The sequence below is a fragment of the Pantherophis guttatus genome, chromosome 3, assembly GCF_059756535.1.
Source record: "Pantherophis guttatus breed Tessera chromosome 3, ASM5975653v1, whole genome shotgun sequence".
Taxonomy (NCBI): domain Eukaryota; kingdom Metazoa; phylum Chordata; class Lepidosauria; order Squamata; family Colubridae; genus Pantherophis; species Pantherophis guttatus.
This window is the reverse complement of record NC_142065.1, coordinates 154,609,513-154,623,585: the sequence shown is the minus strand read 5'-3', so window position 1 is coordinate 154,623,585 and position 14,073 is coordinate 154,609,513. Positions and strand designations below refer to the sequence as shown.

The 14,073-nt window shown below is 40.4% G+C and overlaps 1 long non-coding RNA gene across 1 annotated transcript in view; it reads left to right on the top strand.

Annotated features, from left to right (window-relative positions):
- The first annotated feature begins 7,004 nt into the window (after window positions 1-7,004).
- The window catches only part of LOC117672356 (uncharacterized), a 62,454-nt gene continuing 55,385 nt past the window's right edge, over window positions 7,005-14,073 (top strand). Inside the window, exon 1 of the long non-coding RNA XR_009620107.2 lies at window positions 7,005-7,091. This is a non-coding gene — a long non-coding RNA (uncharacterized LOC117672356). The remainder of the gene's footprint in view (window positions 7,092-14,073) is intronic.

The window sequence follows — 14,073 nt, the reverse complement described above, 5'->3', positions numbered from 1 at the left end:
CAACCCCTGGGCCGTGGCCCACTACTAGGCTGTAGTGGGCCCGGTAGTGGGCCACAGGCCACAAAAGTGGCAGGGAGCATGTATGCAGCTCTATTTGTGCAAGCAGCAGGCACGTGTGCCCATCGGTTGCACAAATGGAGCTGCACATGTGCGCGCACACACACACACCACTCAACAAAACCATCCCCTTTCCCCCCCTCATTGCTCCATAAAGTCAGAAAGGTTGAAGAGTGCTGGTGTACACTGGTATTTCTCAACCTTTAAGATGAGATGGGGAATTCCAAGAGTTGAAGTCCACTCATCTAAAACTTGAGGAACACAGGCTGTAATAAATGTTAGTGGCTCCTACTTTTCATAGCCATTTCAGTCTGTGGCTTGGTCATCTGAGTGGGGTAAAGATGGTGGTAATCCTTGCCCTATATATCATATTGGGGTGGCATGTATACGGAGGAGGAGGAGGAGGAGGAGGAGGAGGAGGAGGAGGAGGAGGAGGAGGAGGAGGAGGAGGAGGAGGAAGAGGAGGAAACTGTTCTGTCCCCCTTCCCCACACAGGCAAACACACAACCAGGCACGCCTGCCAAGATTTTATTAAGCAATCAGACTAGAAATCCTTGCAGATAAGAGTTTTGGCAGTAAACTGCAAAATGCCTGCCAAGTCAGTTTTCACTCACAGTCAGCAAGAGAAAGTTTCTCCTCAGTCCGATTCAGTAGCAAAAAGTAATCTATGAAGCAAGAATTGGCCAAGGTCCAATCCAGATTTCAGGTAACGCGATGTGACTCTCAGGTTTTTAACTTTGACCGTCACAAAGCCTGAAGAGCAATCACACCCACTTTTATTCCTTGTGGGGCTCAATGACTCAGCTCAATCTCTGGCTCTCCCACACCTCTTTCATTGCTGTGCACACTTCTCCGTCCGATGCTGCCTGGGATCAAGCCAGGATTCATCATCCTCGCTCCCTATCTGTTGTTGTTCCGATATGCTTTCCTCCTGGCATATCCCAGGCTGTTCCTCTTGGCCTTCGGATGGAACCTGAGGCATTGCCAGAGAGGAGGGTCCTGGAGTGGGAGGCCTTGTCAGTTCCTTCCCATCACCTTCTAAGTCCTCTTCCTCTGTTAGGACAGGCTCGGGAGTTGGGGTCACAACAGAAACTGTTGGAAGACAACACAAGAAGATGCATCCAGAGAGAATGGGAGTTGTGATTTTGGATGTGAGTTAAGGTTTGGAACTTCAAAAGATTCTCCTTTTCCTCTTCCACATCCAATTATGTCTGTCTGAGCAGCAGGAATCAAGCTGATATGATCTTACTAATATGCATTTGAAGCAAGGATTCATGCTATATGAGATATATGCTAGGGAAAATAGGAAGGCCCCCAATATTCCCCAAAAGAGAAATTTTGAGTTGGTTGACACAGACCACTGAGTTGATTGACCACTGATAAGGACATTTGACTAGAGCAGGGGTGTCAAACTCAGGTCGTCATGGAGGCATCACGTGACATATTGGGACTTTTTTTGCCTTCACTAAACCAGGCATGGGTCTGGCTCACAGACCAGGAGTTTGACAGCCCTGGTCTAGAGGGTGAATGATTGGTAACATAGCCATAGGCCACACATATATATCACAATACCCCTAAATAAGCATAGAACCACTTAATTGAATTCTGGTTATATGTACCCAATGATCTAGAGAAATATACAGTAAATAAATAGGTAACAGTTCCTCTGAATTATGAAGACATGCTTACTGACAAATAAGATCATAAAGGATTAATTGCCAACAGAGCAAATTTCTTTGCTTCAGATGGGAAGCAAGGATGGGAAGGAGACAAGCACATTAGATTGTACTGGTCTCCTTCCCATCTTAATCAGAGTTCTGTGAGATCTCTTCAGGCCTTTAGAATAATATATTACATATAGTGATACAATCGTTCTAGGAAACAGGAGGAAAACTGGCATAACTTTTCTATAATGTCTAGGAATAAAGGAATAATGTTAGGAATAAAGGTCTTAGATGACCCAAAGGTCATCAAGCAAACACAGGTCATGTATCTTCTCATTTCTCCATAGTTCCTTTCTGGAAGGAGAATTTTCATTCTTAGCAGGTCCCTCAGAATCTGGCTTTTTATTTCTAGCTGATTTTTATTCCTGTAACTGGAGCAAAGATTAGCCCAAACTCTATTCTTGCTATTATTCATCTGGTATCCACAAAAGAAATCCAACTTATTGTTGACAATGTATGAGATGGTCATGACATTGCTTTTTTTTTTTCTTTTCTTTTCTTTTCTTTTCTTTTCTTTTCTTTTCTTTTCTTTTCTTTTCTTTTTTCTTTTCTTTTCTTTTCTTTTCTTTTTAGCAATGTTGCAAAGAAGATGCAGTCTCTCTCTCTCAAAAAAACAAAAACAAAAACCCACTGTTTGTTTATTGGTTTGGTTTTTCAATTCTTTTCTTTCTTTCTTTCTTTCTTTCTTTCTTTCTTTCTTTCTTTCTTTCTTTCTTTCTTTTTTTTGTGGAAGAAAAAACTGAAGATCCTGGCAAACTCATATGTTTTCAAAAGTGAGTATAACTTTCCCCTGATAGATTACTGCCTTAGCAGAACTGGGCAGTAAAACAGATCAAATTTACCTTGACAGGCACAGAAATTGGAGAGTCTGTCTATTCTAAAATGGGTTGCACTTCTCTAGAAAGAACATAGACATATTGTATTCTTAGAGGTCTAATTGTCACTGAAGGCTCAAGTGATCTCAGTTGCCAGGAATTGAGCCTTAAGTTTTTATTTATTTGAATATATTTATGAAAAGATTGTTATGAGGCAACCAACAGAATTACACATTTCCTTTTTTTTTTTTTTTTTTAAAGGTGTATTAATTTCATTTCTTTGGTAAAAAGTGCTGCTTATTTCAAAATAAATTGCATGGCTGTCTGAAATCCTGGATATGAAACTGTGTCACTACCTGATGAAGATAAGAAGCAGGTTCCTCAGTCATGAGGGGTGGAAAAAATCTCCAATCATTTTAAAATAATGTCACTTCAAGGGTATAATGAGAAATGGTATTTCTCCCCTAAATGTTTTGGGTAATATTTCTTTTCTGCCCAGTATATTTTAGGTAGAGTGTACACATATAAATTTCCTGTTATAAGTACTGGGATATATAACATGGGGCATGTTACCATCTACTCAAGACCCAGTAAACATTATTGCTGGAATCTGTAGGTGAGGTCTGCTAACGAAAACACAAATAATTTCATTTTTTTTAAAAAAAAAAAGTACATTTAAAAATAGGATTTGCTTGAGACCTATTAAAACCTCTTATTCTGCTATGGTAGAAATATAGGGCAAATATATTACAGTCTACAGAAAAAGAGATTACAGGTAGTCCTCAACTTACAATAGTTCATTTACTGACCATTCAAAGTTACAATGGCACTGAATGAAGTGACTTATGACCATTTTTCACCCTTACAACCTTTGTAGCATCTCCATCCTCATGTGATCAAAATTCAGATGCTTGGCAACTGGTTCATATTTATGACCATTGCTGTGTCCCAGGGTCATATGGTCACCTTTTGCAACCTTTTGACAAGCAAAATCAATGGGGAAGCCAGATTCACTTAACAAATGTGTTACTAACTTATCAGCTGCAGTGATTCCCTTAACAACTGTGGCAAGAAAGGGGGCAAAACTCACTTAACAAATGTCTCACTTATCAACAGAAAGTTTGGGCTCAATTGTGGATGTACCTGTACTGCTACTTTGCGATGAAACACAGGGGAGAAAACCCTTTTGTCACATTTATGTTACTGCGATGTTGCTGTTTTAAAATCCTGAATTATTTTAGTCTGGAGCCAACTGATTACCTGTATAAACATCCCATTGGGATATTATGAGCAGGTGCTTGTTCTTGTTACAACAAGCACCTGATTATGATATCCAGGTCTGATGTTTACATGGGTAATCATTTGGCAGCAATATTTATTCATCACGGTCCATTCATCCATCTTCCAGATTTTGTGGCTGAAAATGTAAATGACAAAGTGAGATTCACTACTCTGTTAAGCATCTATCATTGCATCATTTATTGACATAATAAGAGACTATGATCCATTGTGCGGCATGTCCAATATGTTCATTGTGTTAAAAGTGCCACATTCGCTAGCCTTAAATATATTAATTAGAGCTGCCTGCAATGTGTCACCTGCATCAAATGTCAGATGACTTCTTTTCAGAAAATCCACAATATTACATAGCATTATGATGGTGTGGAGAAATTTATTTTTTGTTTGTTTGTTTGTTTGTTTGTTTTTTACCTAAGGCAACATTTAAAGAGAATACAGAAGTTATTTCCTGGACGATATATCTGAAAACCTTTGAAAGGAATTTAAAAAAACCATGAAATTAATATTGAACATTATCTTATATCAGCGCACTACCTCTCTGCTATCTGTGGAAGCAGTCAAACTTTCTTTCAAGTGTTTGAATGGACAGAACTGCCCCTTTAAGAATTTAACTTTAATGATTACACCCTTAAAGCAATGGTGATGGAAGTCTGAAAAAGTTGAGCTGATTCAGTGAATAGCAAATAGGGAATGAGCTCCATAAATTCATTTTGATTTGATTACATAACACTGACTATGAATAATTCTTTCACCCAAAAATCAACATTACAATCCCAAATACAGAGGCCAGATAGTTTTCCTTTGTCAGTTGTTCTGTAAGTGTATTAGACTGTCTACACAGTCTGGTGATGATAAAAGTCATATTCTGTCATATTGGGACAGTGGGAGACATTAAATCAAACAAGGCAATACAGTCACATACCAACTCCTTTTGTATTACCGTGTTTTCTCGAAAATAAGACCCTGTCTTATATTTTTTGAACCCCGAAATAAGCACTTGGCCTTATTTTCGGGGAGGTCTTATTATTTTGGGGCATGTGGAACAAGATGGGGCTCCTCTTGCCGTCTTACCTGATTTCCAGCTCTGTGTTTAAATATTTGGGGGGGGCTTATTTTCGGAGGGAGGCTTATTTTAGCACATGCGCTCAAAAGCCCGATTGGGCTTATTATCAAGGGATGCCTTATTTTCGGGGAAATGGTAGAAACACCTTTGTATATAGGAAAACTGGTGGTAGATAGGTAGGCAGGCAGGCAAGTTGGTAGGTAGGCAGGTAGGAAGAAAGGAAAGAAGGGAGGGAGGGAGGGAGGGAGGGAGGGAAGGAGGAAGGAAGGAAGGAAGGAAGGAAGGAAGGAAGGAAGGAAGGAAGGAAGGAAGGAACCATCTAGAGAATATCAAAATTCTTTCAAGCAAGACAGAGCCAGTGTTAATTCAGAATCCAATCAAGAGAGTTCTTATTTAGGTCTTGAAGGGGTTTTGATCCCCTAGGACAGGGGTATCAAACTGGTGGCCCGTGGGCCAGTCGTGTCACGTGCTGGCCCCAGCCCCACCCAGTTTAGTGAAAGGGAAAAAAGTCCTGATATGTCATGTGATGCCACCATGACGACGCAAGTTTGATACCCCTGCCCTATGCTTCTCATAGAATTCCAACTCCTGTTGAAATACCAGGTGGAAACTGTGGCTAGGAGAGATTTTTACTTTTGGCTGATGTATCAGTTATGACATTTTCTGGAACAAGAGACATTGGCAACAGTCAATTATGCCCTTATTGCTTCTCAAATAGACTACAGTATTATGATGTACATGGGACCGTCCCTGAAAACTGCCCAGAAATAGCTGGTGTAGAATGCAGCTGCATGTGTACTAACAGGAACTTTCCAATATTGTCATATGAGATCAGTAATTTGAGATCTACATTGGCTCCCAATTCATTTCAAGGCATTAGTCAATTTAAAGTCCTGCATGGCTTGGATTTGGACACCCACTTCGTGCTTAAGGCAGGACTACAACTAAAGTTTCTTGGTTTCTATCCTGGTGCCTTAACCATTACATTAAATTGGCTCTCCATGGATATATAGCAGGGGTGAAATGCTCCCGGTTCGGACCGGATCACCCAATCCAGTAGCGATGGCGAGGCTTTTTTTTTTTTTTAACTTTTAAAACCATTTTTTCTACAACTTCTTCCGCCGAAAAAATGCTTTTAAAAGTAAAAAAAAAAGCCTCTGATGATCATGCGGCTCAGCTGGGATCTCAGAGGCTTTTCAAAGCATTTTTTTCTGCAACCTCTTCCGGCTGAGTTCTCTTATAGTCAGAGAGCCTTTTCAAAGCATTTTTTAAAATGATCAGGCAACTCAGCTGGGATCATCAGAGAGACTTTTAAAGCATTTTTTTCTGCAACCTCTTCAGTGGAAGAGGTGGTTAAAAAATGCTTTGAAAAGGCTCTGATGATCCCAGCTGTGTTCCTGATCCTCAGAGGCTTTTCAAAGCATTTTTTTGCATTTGCAGAAAAAATGCTTTGAAAAGTTAAAAAAAAAAAGTTGGCCACGCCCATCAAGTCACATTAACCCCACCACCACCACCAAGCCATGCCCACAGAACCGGTAGTAACAAATTTTACATTTCACCCCTGATATATAGATAATACATGTGTACCATAATATTTATTGGATACATTTTCTGTAAGTCAGGAGTACATCAAAAGTAAATCAAAAAGCACTTTATGCCAAGTTTCCAATGCCAATCATACTATCTAATTCTGATGGTATGATTCAAGGGCTATACTGGAGTCAACACAAGATACTTATTACCAGTACCAGGAAGTTTGAGAATATTGTAAATATATTTAATATTTAAAAAAGAAATAACAGTGAGTATTTTTTTATATTCAGTTTTCCCTGATCTCATCGCTAACTTGTAGTATTTTTTTTACTCCCTATGTACAGTAAATATATCAAAGACATCTGTAGCATCCAGTAGGTTTGTCCAAATTAGAAAAGCAGTATGGAGCTATTGTGATGCAAGCTCTGACCTATGTGCAACATCACAATGCACTTGGGGCAAAAGTTGTGTTATGTTGGTGCCATGCTACTTTCATCATTTGGTGTGCACACAGAGAGATGCCTCCAGGGTATTTGCTATCTCAAGATGCCGTTCTACATACATGACGAAGTGAAGGTCGGAAGCTGCTTGCCCTTCAAAGTAAGCCAGTTTAAGAAACATATGATAACGACTACTGGAATTCTTATCATGGGGTCCAATAAGAGAAACTTGAAAGCCTGCCAGAATTCCCTTCTATTCCCTCTTATACCTACAGAATCAAGGCAAGTATGGTTCTTGCATACCTTCACCAACCTGATCCCTGTCTCCCTCTACAGAAGTAGACTTATGTTAATATTCAACTAAATGAGAGTTGAGTAGAACAGAACATCATCAGATTTGGAAGTCTAACCCCTTGTTCTTGTTCTGTCCCCAACCCCACGCACACATACCAACAGATGTTCAGGAGTTAAAGACCAAACCAGCCGGCAAAATCCTTTTCCTTATGATAACGGAACTTGGCAACAACCTAGTGGTTGCCTGCCAAGAGTTTATTATTTACAAAGAGGAGAGATAACTTCTCCCCACTTCTGATACATCAAAGGAAAGCAGCTCAATAATTACAATCAAGTCCAGAGATAATCCAGTCTTAAAGCAAAAGTCCGGCAATGCAGAATGGCGTGGAAGCTTTCAGCTTTGTTCGTCACAAGGTTTGACTGGCCACCACACTCCCTTTTATATCCTGTGGGGTGTGGTCCAGTGACTCAGACTAATCTCAGGCACGCCCTTTCTTCTGTTGCGCGCGCTTATCTCTGCGACGCTGGCGTGGGTCCAGCCAAGACTCATTACCCTCATCACTGTCCATCTGTGGCTGCGTGGACGTGCTTGGCCCTGGCCCTATCTCTTGCCCTTCGGCGGACACCAAAGACATTGCCAGAGAGGAGGGTCCTGGAGAGGGAGGCCTTGCCAACTCCTCCCCTTCCCTCTCGGAGTCCTCTCCTGACGATGACACAGGCTCCGGTAACAGAGCCACAACAGTTCTACCAGGAAACCCTATACTTCATCTAAATCATTTATGATCATTGAAAAACCTGTATGATTCAAGTTTCTGATCATGTCATAGAAAGTTTTACTTGCCTTTCAGTAAAGGGAAGTAGAACCTTCTTTCAGATCTTACTGTTCAGCGCAACTAGTTCAGAATCATAGTTAAACTGTAGGACGTGTTGCCTTCATATGTAACAGAGACCACTAGTGCAAACAGTTTTAAAAGGAGATTTGTCTATTTCATGGAAATGTGGGCTTTCAGTGGCTAACAGTCTTAATGGCTGCTTACCATTTCTATGGAACACTTACCTTAAAAGTACCAGCTAATAGGGACTAATAAAGGTACTCCTCAATTTACAACACTTCATTTAGTGACCATTCGAAATTTCTATGGCACTGAAAAAAGTGCCTTATAACCATTTTTCACACTTAAGACCATTTTGCGCATCCCCATGGTCACATGATCAAAATTCAGATGTTTGGCAACTGGTTCATCTTTATGACAGTTGTACTGATCTGGAGTCATGTCATCCCTATTTTCAAACTTCTGACAAACAAAGTCAATGGGGAAGCCAGATTCGCTTAACAGCTGTGTTACTAACTTAACAACTGCAGTGATTCAGTTAACAAATATGACAAGAAAGGTTGCAAAACAGGGCAAAACTCACTTAACAAATGTCTCACTTAGCAACAGAAATTGTGAGCTCAATTGTGGTCACAAGTCAAGGACTACTTATAGTGGGTTGTCATTTCCCTGGCCATATTTGGGAGCAGTAGTGGGCTTCAGTTGATTCTGTCTGGTTCGGGCAAACTGGTAGTGGTGGCTGCGGGAGGCTCCGCCCATCCACCCAGACATAATGTGCAAGCTCATTTGCGAACTGGTACGGAAGGTAAGTGAATCCCACCTCTGTTTGAGAGTCTTCTGAAACTTCTGTTAACCATTATGTGACTCAGAGAGATGGGCTGCAGGACCTTTGGTCTGATCTAGCAGACACTGTATCTCCATAGGTTCCTTATCATTTGAGGGGGGCAGGACAGCATATGGACATGCTAAGGAGGTCTGACTTCTTCAATAGGATTAAAATCCCTAAACCACCGGATTATTCATTTATGATTAGCGTTTGTTGAAAAAGAATTAATAAGCTTTTCTCATTTGTCAGAGAATACTTTGGGGTTTAGATGCTTCCTCCCTTGCATTCATAAAGCATTTTATAGATTCAGCAAGGCAATCAAGTGTACTAAACTCATCAATCAGGAAGCAGAGAGAAGGAGAAGGAGAGCAAACACCACTTGGAGCAATGCCTTAATATGGCCATACAGTTAGCAAACGAAACAGGGTTTCTCATCCCTCCCTGGCTCAATTCATTTTTATGCCTCTTGATCTAAATCATGTTATGCATGGCTTATCAAAGGGAACTTCCTCCAATGCCAACAAAAGCTTTTTTTTTTTTTCATTGCCACCATCCTTCCTCCTTCTCATCTCATTGCTGGAGAAAACAAGCTACAAAATGCCTTAAAAACTCTTTACTGTTGAATCAGGTGAGAAACAAGCTCTGCTATTTCCATACCTCCGATTTAGCTATAAACAATATTGCATATAGGTATCATTAACCCTTTAATCTAGTATGCCTTGACAAATAACCACCTGTAGTCCATTCTTTATTCATAAGCCTTATCTGTTGTTACAGTACATAATCTATGAGAATGTCCTAATTTTTATCATTCTCTAAGCCTGTCATCATAGCTGAGACAAGGCTTATCCTTCTGAGCAGATGAGATTAGTCGATCATGTTGAAATCAGAAGAGGGATTATAATGCTTGTAATACACGGAGACAAATTAAATGCATTTTGTTTGCACATCACAAGATCTCGTTGCTAAGGCTTTGGCATCTTCCACTGACTACAATAAATTGCCAATAAAATATAGATGGATTGTGGGGAAAGACGGGAGGAAAAAACCCTGAAGTGAAAGGCAAGAACAAATTATAAAGATGTTTGATTTGTTTATTTGGTCTGCTAAATGAGAGTTTTAATGGTTCTCATACCACCAGCATTTTCTAAACAATGGGCTTGGCATCAGCGTAGCTCCACAAGTTGCCTGTTCATTTTAATTAAATTTCATCCAATTCTTTCTTCTGTCCTTTAAAAAGTGCATTCTACACAATCGTAGGCTGGCTCATTTGGGAGCCTGTCCTGTTGGTTTCAATGGGATGGTCAGCAAAATAGCTATTTTTTTAACATTATGCCTATTGCCTTTTCCTTTTATCTTACTATTAAGTACAGATAACAGTTGATATTTTTGGAATAATTGTTTTGGATAAACTTTACCGCCACAAAGCCAAGCACAAGTCCATTTTTTTTCGTGACCAAGTTGTTGCTGGTATCAAAAGTTAAAACATCATTTTTGGGATTCAAAATGCAGCTCATGAAATTTAGAGGACATAGAACAGCCTGTGACAGAACATGAATAGATTAATGTAACACATAAGTAGAGCCTGTTGAAGTGTATCCAAGGCCGATGTAGTTCAGCATTCTATTAATAATGCCTTGGTAAGGCCACACTTGGAATACTGCATCCAGTTTTGGTTGCCATGATGTAAAAAAGATGTGGAGACTCTAGAAAGAGTGCAGAGAAGAGCAAGAAAGATGATTAGGGGACTGGAGGCTAAAACATATGAAGAACGGTTGCTGGAACTGGGTATGTCTAGTTTAATGAAAATAAGGATTAGGGATGACATGATAGCAGTGTTCCAATATCTCAGGGGCTGCCACAAAGAAGAGGGAGTCAAGCTATTCTCCAAAGCACCTGAGGGTAAGACAAGAAGCAATGGGTAGAAACTAATCAAGGAGAGAAGCAATTTAGAACTAAGGAGAAATTTCCTGATAGTTAGAACAATTAATAAGTGAGAACAACTTGTCCCCAGAAGTTGTAAATGCTCCAACACTGGAAGGTTTTAAGAAGAGATTGGATAACCATTTGTCTGAAATGGTATAGGGCTGTGATGGTGAATCTATGGCACATGTGCCACAGGTGGCACACAGAGCCCATTCTGGGCATGTGAGCTGTCACCCAGCTCAGCTCCACCCCGCATATGCGTGCACCTCCTGTCAGCCAGCTGATTTTCAGCTCTCTGCTTTGCATGCACAGGGGGAGGGGTGCATGCGGGAGACATGCACACATGCCTGGGGGTTGGGGGATCGCACGTGCATGCACGGGGGCGGGGAGTGCAGCGGGGGCCCCCGTGGCCTGTTTTTGGTCCCAGGAGGCTGCATGGAGGCCTGCTAGGCGGAAAACGGGGCACATGGGGGTTGCACGTGCATGCATAGGGAGGCGGGAGAGCGTGGGGGTGCCGGGGGGCACGCATACATTGCATTATGGGTGCAGGCACACACTTTTGGCACACAACAACAAAAAGGTTAGCCATCACTGGTATAGGGTTTCCTGCCTAAGAAGGGGGTTGAACTAAAAGACCTCCAAGGTCCCTTCCAACTCTGTTATTCTATTCTATTCTATTCTATTCCCATACATGTTGTTGGTTTGAGCTCTGAGCTTGGTGATTTGATTGCAAACGTTTCGTCCCCATTCGAGGAGGCATCCTCAGTGCACTTTGGATCCCATAAATGGCCAATCATATTCCAATGGGCTAAATGCAAGTAATAGCGATTGCTTTTGAAAAAATGGGTTAAAAAAATCCTGACTATCGTACCCTCAACTATGACGTCTTTAAAGATATCCCCCATCGTTCATTCATTCATTCGATCATTCGTTCATTCGTTCATTCATTCGTTCGTTCATTCACTCATTCATTCATTTGATTTTTATTCTGTCTTTATTATTTTTACAATCAACTGAAGGTGACGAATATACATAATTATTTTCTCCTCCTATTTCCAAACTGGAGGCCAGCGGGGTGGACACATCACACACAGGCCACACCCACCCCTGCTCTGTGAAGGAATACATTGCGATACATCATGTGATGGCAACGTGATGCCACAAGTTTGACACCTGTGCTGTAAGGTGAGTTGGGCTGAGAAAGAGTGACTTATCCAACATTACCCATCTGGCTTTCATGCCAAGTGGGACTAGAACTCACAGTCTTCTAGTTCCTAGACCAGTCTGCTGGTTTCTAGGCTGCTTTGCTTAAAGTGTAAGCAATTATGTTTACTAGCATGAAACACACACAGAGGAAGGAAGGAAAAAAATATTTTTATATTTAGGATAGCTGAATAACACTTTTTGAACCATGTATTTTTGAGTCCAAGAGTCACACAGTTGTACTCACATAGATGAAGACACACACAAACAGCTTAAAGATCTTCATCTAAATATTTAGCATGCGTATTGACCATAACACTAAAATTCTAAGTCTTATTAGAAGTTAAGAACTACAGTATGCTGAAATAAAATAAAATAAAATAAAGCAAATTATAGAACATATAAACATATATGGAAAGATACAATGGCACACATTTATACATAAAAGTAATTATTCCCAAATATCAAAGCTCAAATATTAGCTCAGCTTTGGGGAAGAAATATAAATCACCTTCTCTGAAATAAAATACAGAAGCAAAACTGCATTTTTAAAAGGATCTCTAGCCTGTTATTTAGCGGTATCAATATGATTTCCAGCAGAAGATGATCTCTTTTGCAAAAAATGAAATAAAAATTAAAGGTTCTCATATCTCTGAATCACTGACTACATATTCATATCAAGAGCTGTGAGGTTTCAAAATAGTGTATGAGAACCTGGACCACACAAGTTGAATAAGCGATATAGGGATTCCAATTTCAGGTCAGTTTGCATCTTTTTCATTAGGGTAAGCTTTTCTGATAATCCCAGCTAGCATTGCATAAATATAAATTTGAATATACATTGTAACATCTGTTTATCATTTAGTCAAAAACTTTAATTTATATTGTGCTTTAGAATTTGAACTTGGCTTCGTAAGAAAATGATAGGGATAATATGCGAATTATATTGGACACATTGGAATATTATGAAGCACATCCAGGAAATTATAGTTATTAATGGAGAACTGATCTGGATTTTTTTTGTGCAGAGACATTACTAAAGGAAAGGTTGCAAATTGTGCAATCAAAGGAGTAACATTCCTCTGTTCCTTTATTTTTGAGAAGCTGCTGAGATTTTTAAATAACCTTCCACCATTCTCGTGTAGGGAATAGCAGGAACAAAGATAGCAGAAACAAAACTAAATCAGTTTACAAATTGTTCTTGGTCCACCATCATTCACATCAGCAAACCCTGCTATGGTGAAATATCCATCACTGTCTTGTCCTTGTGTGAGTCCCTTCCAGCTCTCCTAAAATTCAGTTAGCTGATGACATTTCTTCTCTGGGAAGATGAGCAATTCAGAGGTGGTAGGAGCAACCACAGAGAGGATTCATAAAAGGCAACTAACTTTTTTTAAAAAAATCTCTGGAGGGATGTTATTTGGGGTAAAGAAACTGGATTGCTGCAAGACTTTAAAACAGTGTTGGCAAACCTTTTTGGCACCGAGTGCACGTGCATGGGGGAGCACTGGAAGCCAGAAGAGCAGTTCCCCAGTACCCATGTGCACACCAGGAAGCTAAGCTTCTGGTTTTCAGCATGTGCATGCACACCAGTCATCTGGTCTTCTGGGGTACATGTGTGTGTGAATACGAGCATGCCGGAAACTGGAAGCTCAGTTTCCCAGTGCATGCATGCACGCCAGGGAGCTGCTCTTCCGGTTTCTGGCACTCCCATGCACGTGAAGACCAACTGGCCAGTGCACATGTGCATGCCAGAACCTGGAAGAGCAACGGGAGATGGCTAGCGAGCCCGGAGAGATGTCTCTGTGTGCTACTTCCGGCACGTGTGCCATAGGTTCACCATCACGGCTTTAAACTGTCTTAAAGTTTCTGTGCATTTTCTATCAACTAGGCCAGAATATTCTTATTCTTTGTTTAAAGCAATCGCATTTTAAGTACCATTTTGAGCAGTAATTAGCTGTTCAGATAGTATTTCTAGCTGCACCCCTAAGTAATTATTCTGTTTTTTAAAGTAGACTATGGAACTACTTGCTGTTGGAATTTAGGAAGGGCAAATAATC